Here is a 7091-nt window from a genome sequence, read left to right on the forward strand (position 1 = left end):
GAGCTCCTCATATTTCCCTCTAAATCTGGCCTAATATCCCCTTTCTCCATCACAGTGAACGTTACTACCTTCTAGCCTGTCGCCAACGCCCGTTGTCTAGGAGTAACATTTGACTCTTCCCATTCGTTCTCCATTCACATTCCCAGCATGGCTAAAATTCCTAATATTCCTCCGTAATATTGCCAAGATTCGCCCTTTCCTCTGTCAATCTACTGCTAAAACTCTAATGCATGCCCTTATCCTTACCCTTCTGGATTATTGTAACATGCTGCTAGCAGGCCACCCTGCCTCACAACTTTCCCCTTTGCAATCTATCCAAAATTCGGCTGCTAGAATAATTTCACTTTCTCCCAAAATAGTTTCTGCTCATCTCGAATTTCGAATCACCTACAATTTTCTCCTCCTTACCTTTAAAGCTCTCTACTCATCTGCTCTTTCCTACATATCAGCTTTGATCTGTCGTTATACATCTGCTCGTCTCCTGCGCTCTACCCATAACTGTCTCCTCTCTGCCCCTTTCACCATGACTGCTCTTTCTCACTGTAAACCCTTTTCTCTCACCAACCCCTTACCTGTAAAACTCTCTCACACTCGGAATACCCCAAGCACGGTCTCTCCCCATCTTTAAGGCAAACCTATTTTAAACTCACCTCTTAAATGAAGGATTTCAGTAGTCTGGGCTTGTGGTAACTATCCCATACCCACAGTCGCTCCTACCAACTATTGTGGCCAAGCACTGCAATCTTCAGCACTTACTCACTCACCTGCTGTCTCTGCAAGTCTCCTAACATACTACTTAGATTGTAAGCTCTCTGGGGCAGGGATTTACTTTCCTTTTGTCTGGCTTTGTTGCACTTATTGTATTATAATTCCCTGTACTGTTTTATTTGTACTCTTTTGTAAAGCGCCGGGTACACGGTGGGAGCAATACATATACACAGATATACATACTGTGACAAACGCCCCTCTTTTGTAGCGCTGACGTCTGTCTGGGTTCTTCCCGACACAGTCTTCTAGGGTTATTTATACAACAAACAGGAACATGCAAAGTATTACGTTGCTTAACTCAGGCTTCTGCCTGCTTTATTTTCATCCAAGTAAGGTACTGCAGCTTTAACATGTGTAGGCAGGAGGCACCCAGACATTTAACCTTCAGCGGTTTACTCATATCAGTGTTATAGCATTTCACACAGTGTCACTTTTCAGAACCAAACCAAATCAAATAAACCAAATCCTATCCCATTCAGGGATCTAACTACACATCAGAATCAGCCTCTAACTGCTGTTTGGCCAACTAACCTGGTTCCCCAGTTTAAAACAATGCCCTCTCATTTAGGGTCACAAGATAAAGCATAGCCTTTTAGATACAGCAATAAAGATTTGTTTGTCTTATCTGTTCGTGGTGGGAACTCGGTCCCAAGTGTCCAGGCAAATCCTCTGGTACTGTGATACTTGAAGGGGCCGTCCACCCCTAACTGGATTCCGGGGAGCAGCGACACCCCCAGCCTCTAAGGAGAGAGACTGAAAAGCAAACCTCTCTGCTCTAAATACCTGTTCTTTTGATTAGGAGAGCAGGTGAGGGAGAACTAGACCCATTGTAATCTGTGGTCTGGATTTTCCATCCACCAGCCTGAGTAAATGTGAAGCTGTGGAATGGATCATTAACTATTCCTGCACTTTCTGACCTAAAATGGGGCAGAAAGCTGCCTAACATCTTTGGACTATGTCACAATACATACTGACCAACAAGTGGCAAAAACTGTTTTAAATGTAGTTCAACTGAAACATTTTTTTTAACCAAATGCTCAGGACATAAAAATTATTTTGAATGTCAAAATCTACAACCAGTGTCTTGGACTTACGGTACTTCTCTGGCAACAAAAAGTTTGGCTATCTAAAATCATAATATGTTCCCTTACTTTATTCCTCTGCTAATGTTATATACTTGGTGACCTGGCAGTGGTTAGCAGAATCAGTGAGGGTCCTCACCAGATTATCGTCCTTTGAACACACCCATTATCTTCCTATCTTACTGACTCAGAGACCCTTGTAGGAAAGGCTTACATTCAGTGGCAGATTTCCCATTAGGCCCGATAAGCCTGGCCTAGGGCAGCAAATTTTTGGGGCAGCATACAAAGGCCTCAATCTCTTCCCCACTGATTACCAGGAGAGAGCGTGGGGCCTCTGTAAAGGTTTGTTTCCTTCTCCTTCGTCCCGCAGCATCACGGCATCAAATAATGCTGCAACGTCACATGGTGACACGTTGCATGACAACGTAACATCACATGGTGTCACATTGTCATGGAAATGTCAGGAGAGATGAACCTCAGCAATATGAGAGAAAAGTATCCATAGCACAGATCAATAAAATAAAAAATGTTTACATTAAGAGTAAAAAAAAACACACACTTACAATAATGCAAAGATAAAAAAGCACGTAATACTTTCATGTGTGTTGTTAGATGCCGCTAGATACTGCCGCTCACCATATCCGCCTTCATTCGGACGCCCTGTCACTCTTGGGAACCCTCCACGGCCCGGAGCCTCCCCGCTGATGGTTTTTGCGGTCTCTGCTCCGTTGCGTCCTCGGGTTATCTCGTCACTTCTGGTATCGCTTCCGTGGCTTGCAGGCACTTTGGAGAACGTCTACCTGGTGCTCTGTAGTAGCTGGGTATTCTCACTCAATGCTATTGGATAGAGGAAAGGGAATTGTAATATTAAATGATCAGGAATATAATTTTCTATATAAAAACAATCCGAAATTTCCGGTGTTCTATTTCCTTCCTAAGGTGCATAAGAGTGTAGTCAATCCCCCAGGCAGACCAATAGTCTCGGGGATTGACTCACTTACGGCCAACCTATCACAATATATTGACACGTTCCTTCAGAAGTATGTAATAAACCAAAAAGCTTATCTAAGAGACACAACTGACATTTTGAATGTTCTGAATAAGATTAAATGGGAAGAGAATGACATAATGGCTACGTGTGACGTCACGTCATTCTAGAGCAGAGACCGCACACACCATCAGCAGGGAGACTCCGGGCCTTGGAGGGTTCCCAAGAGTGACGGGGCGTCCGACCAAAGGCGAATGTGGTGAGCGGCAGTTTCTAGCAGCGTCTACCAACACACGATAGTGTTACGTGCCTTTTTATCTTTGCATTATTGTAAGTGTGTTTTTTTACTCTCTCAATATAAACATTTTTTACCTTATTGATCTGTGCTATGGATACCTTTCTCGCATATTGATGCGGTTTATCTCTCCTGACACTCCTGTCTGATGATACTTCTGTCTGATGCATTACTTGACCTGGTACAAAAGAACCGTTTGCCACAGTTGCTCTATTACATCTTGTGATTAGGTTGCACATACGAACCAATAATCAGGCTGATAAAAACTCAATTTTGCACTATCATTTGTACTTAGATTTTTTTAATGTTTTTTTTCCCCCTATATACACCCCCTGGATTGTGAAAATACAGTTCAACTTCTTGGAACCAGTGAAGACAGGCCCTACCAGAGGGTTTGAGCAGGGAGTTACAACTTTATATTGCACTGAACTTATATTTTGTATGCACACTTGTTTTCACAATATTTTTATTGTATTCATTTTCTACCACTTTAAGAATAGTGAGCACTTTTTGTGTTAAGCGCCTTTTAGATCACTTTTCCTTACTTACTTTGTCATGGAAACACATCGTCACGTGATGCCATGATGCTGCAGGAGAAGGTGGACCAGGTTAAGTGCCAATGTGCGGCAAAACTTTAAATCCGACACTGCTTACATTACATGACAAGCCTGTGCTACAAAGACAAGGAGATAACATGAGTCCAGAGGCATCTGCTTTATACCATATCTCTGAGAGACCCATTTCTTACAATTCCATCGTGGATACTGCAGAATAGCAAATGAAATGGAAAATGGAATAAATTGGAAAGTTAACCACAATTTTCCTACTCATAATTGAATAGCTTTAATTAGATGTAAATTGGCCATGGTATTGCAGACTCCACACAACTCAAGATTTCCATATGATGTAGTGTGATACAGTTTAAATATCTGTGCTATGTGAGGATTCCATCATTTTACTGCAGCTAAAATAGAGCAGGCTGATGGGTTGTGCTGTAATTCATAAGGGAAATGGTAATCCCACGGAGTGTAATTAACAAACCCTTGGAGTATAGCCAGGGTGTAAGGGAACTAGCAGCCAGCACTATGGTGGTCATTTATCAAAATCTTCCTGCTGCAAAACCTGTGCAAAAACACTGCACCAGATTAATCAAACAAAAAACAAACCATTGGTTACAACAGGAAAGTTTTTATTTATTCTATTTGATAGCCTCTATCTGAGGTTTTGCGACCAGCCGACTTTGATAAATGTCCCCGTTGCTTTTATTTATAGGGCAAATACTATAGACCTATTTGGCTAATGTACAAATGCTAAAAAGTAGCGCGAATGCCCCGCAATTTATTTATTAATGCCTCCCGGCTGCAAAACTGGGGCATATAAAAGTGAATAAAATACAGTAGTGCCAGATTTCTGAATGAATAAAATGTCATAAAAACAATGTTTGTTTTTTTTGCTCTATTAAAATCAGGTTAGGTTTCCTTGCACCAATTTTGCAAACGGACGACTGATAACTGACCCCCCCTTCAAAAATCCTATCCAATTACTTGAAATGTTGCTTCAGTTTCCAAGTACTATTAATAAAGGTTTTCTTGTCGTCATTTAGATGTTGTGCTCTGTGCCAGCAGCTTTTTTCATTGACAAAAGAGGGTGTTTATGGAAATGTATTGGTGGAATATTAGGTGATCTACAAAGCAACGTAAACTTCTCATGTTGCTTTATTCACGCTGAAGTTGGGAAATAATTACCTAAAATCGTTGTAAACTTCTCAAGAAAAAACAGTGGCCTCTAACACTTCTCTGTAGCATTACTAACTGACCGCCAAAGTGTATAGATAATCACAAAATGCTGCGTTATCCAGGTAAGCAAGAAGGAAATGTGTTTTTACATAATGTTTTTTTATTTTTCAAGAGAAGTCAGACATTCCATTTTTACACGACATTAAAAAATAATGATACATAGACAATCTTAGAAGATCTTACATTAAGATATCATACATACATGACCTAACATTACATGACAAAACTTGATGAAAAATAGACACGTAAATGCATAGCAATATTCTTTCGAGTTTAACAGTATACTGTAGAACTCTCAACAATTAAAATTTTGCACTCGATATATATATATTTTTTTTCATTACATTATCTGTTTGCTTTCTGTTTCTGTTATTGAATTATCCTCTTCAAGATAACCCATTCCATACCTTTGGAAATGTTTATTATTTTTTTCCTTTTTTTCCAAATAGGTTTCCCATTTTTGAGCTCTTTTCTGTATCTGAATATGTGTCTCTTTTATCAAAATGCATTAACATCAATAGTTCTCTTTTTGTCTCTGATAATTTCGGTACCGTTTTTGAAATCAATCTCTTAAAATACACTTTTTGCCAATAGTAGTTATTATTATTATCAATTTTGGAACTTGACTTTTTTGTTTCTCACCTATGATTTCGAAGTTTTCCAATAATAATCCTTCTGGCTTCATTGTTAAATCAAGTTTGAAAACATTTTGTATAAATTGTACCATTTTATTCCAGAAATGTTTTATTTTCCTACATTCCCAGAAGCCGTGTTTTAGGGCTGCTTTTTCTAAGCCACATTTTGGGCATATTCCCAGGTCCTCTTTACAGGCAAATATTCTTTACCAGGGTGAAATATAGGCCCTATCTAACACTTTGATATTTGTTTCCTGCATTCACTCCACTTCGGGTTTTTAAATTTGCTTCCTGATTTTCAAAGATCTTATAAAAAGTGGGTATCTCTGGGAAATGTTTCTTCCAAATTTGATTTGTATTTCCCCAAATGTTCTCTGCATTGACTATCAGGCCGTGATTATAGTGAGCTCGAGGGCGCGCGAAGAACTGACATCACAGGTGTGAGGCCGCCCATAATGCGCGCGACCGTGTGAGCGATAAATAGCGACCGTGCGGCCGAATTTTTTCGCACAGCAGCCGCACCACATGAGCAATTCAGCCAATGAGGGCGAACCAGCCTGGTGACACTTCCGCCACGCCTCCATTTATAGTGCACACATCACTCAGGCGTCAGGGACGCGCAACGCCATGCGCTCCGTCGCGTGTGTGCGCCCTCTATAATCCATGCCTTAGAATTGGATTATATAAAATGTATTGCTTTCATTTTATTGAGTTCATCAAATGTATAGCTGAATCTATTGTATTTTTACCCCAACATTTTTTGTTTGTGTATCACCTCGTACGTGAAGCAGATAAGGGTGGAGGTATTATACTCCAAGACAGAGTAGATTACTGCAAAGAAGCTGTGAGATTATTGTCTGACCCGTTGTCCTATTGTAAATTACCCAAAGACCCTACAGCTGAATTTCAACTAGATCTTAGTGCACACTTGGAATCTGCTTTCAAATCTAGTGTTCTTACAAAACAAGAGTTTGAATTTTTAAGATGCACGGCTCCCACCATCCCTATCATGTATCATTTGCCTAAGATTCACAAATCACTTACTAATCCACCTGGGCGACCTATTATTTCAGGGATTAACTCTCTAACTGTCAATCTTTCTTCTTATGTAGACTCTTTTCTTCAACCTTTAGTTCCCTGTTACCATCACATTTACTAGACACTTCTTCTCTTCTCACCATTCTTGCAGATTTCACCTGGAAATCTTCTTATCACTTAGCTACTCTTGATGTCCAATCACTTTACACTTCTATTCCGCACTGTGACGATAGGCTGTGTCGGCCTTCCTTAATAAAGGGGGAACCCGGCTGGCTGCCCCTGAAACCATATGGTATGGGCTGAGAGTGTCAGCTCTTGTGTCCAAATGTTGGTTCTCTGTGTTTTAAAACTGCAATGTATTATGTTTGTCCTGTGATTTAAACCCAGGTTGGTGACAAAAGGCAGTGTGAATTAGCATGTGAATTACATGTGAATTAGCATTTCAATGCCCCAGCTCAGAAAGGGTTTCCAAGCCCAAATCTCCCCAAT

This window comes from Ascaphus truei, unplaced genomic scaffold (genome assembly GCF_040206685.1).
Source record: "Ascaphus truei isolate aAscTru1 unplaced genomic scaffold, aAscTru1.hap1 HAP1_SCAFFOLD_359, whole genome shotgun sequence".
NCBI lineage: Eukaryota > Metazoa > Chordata > Amphibia > Anura > Ascaphidae > Ascaphus > Ascaphus truei.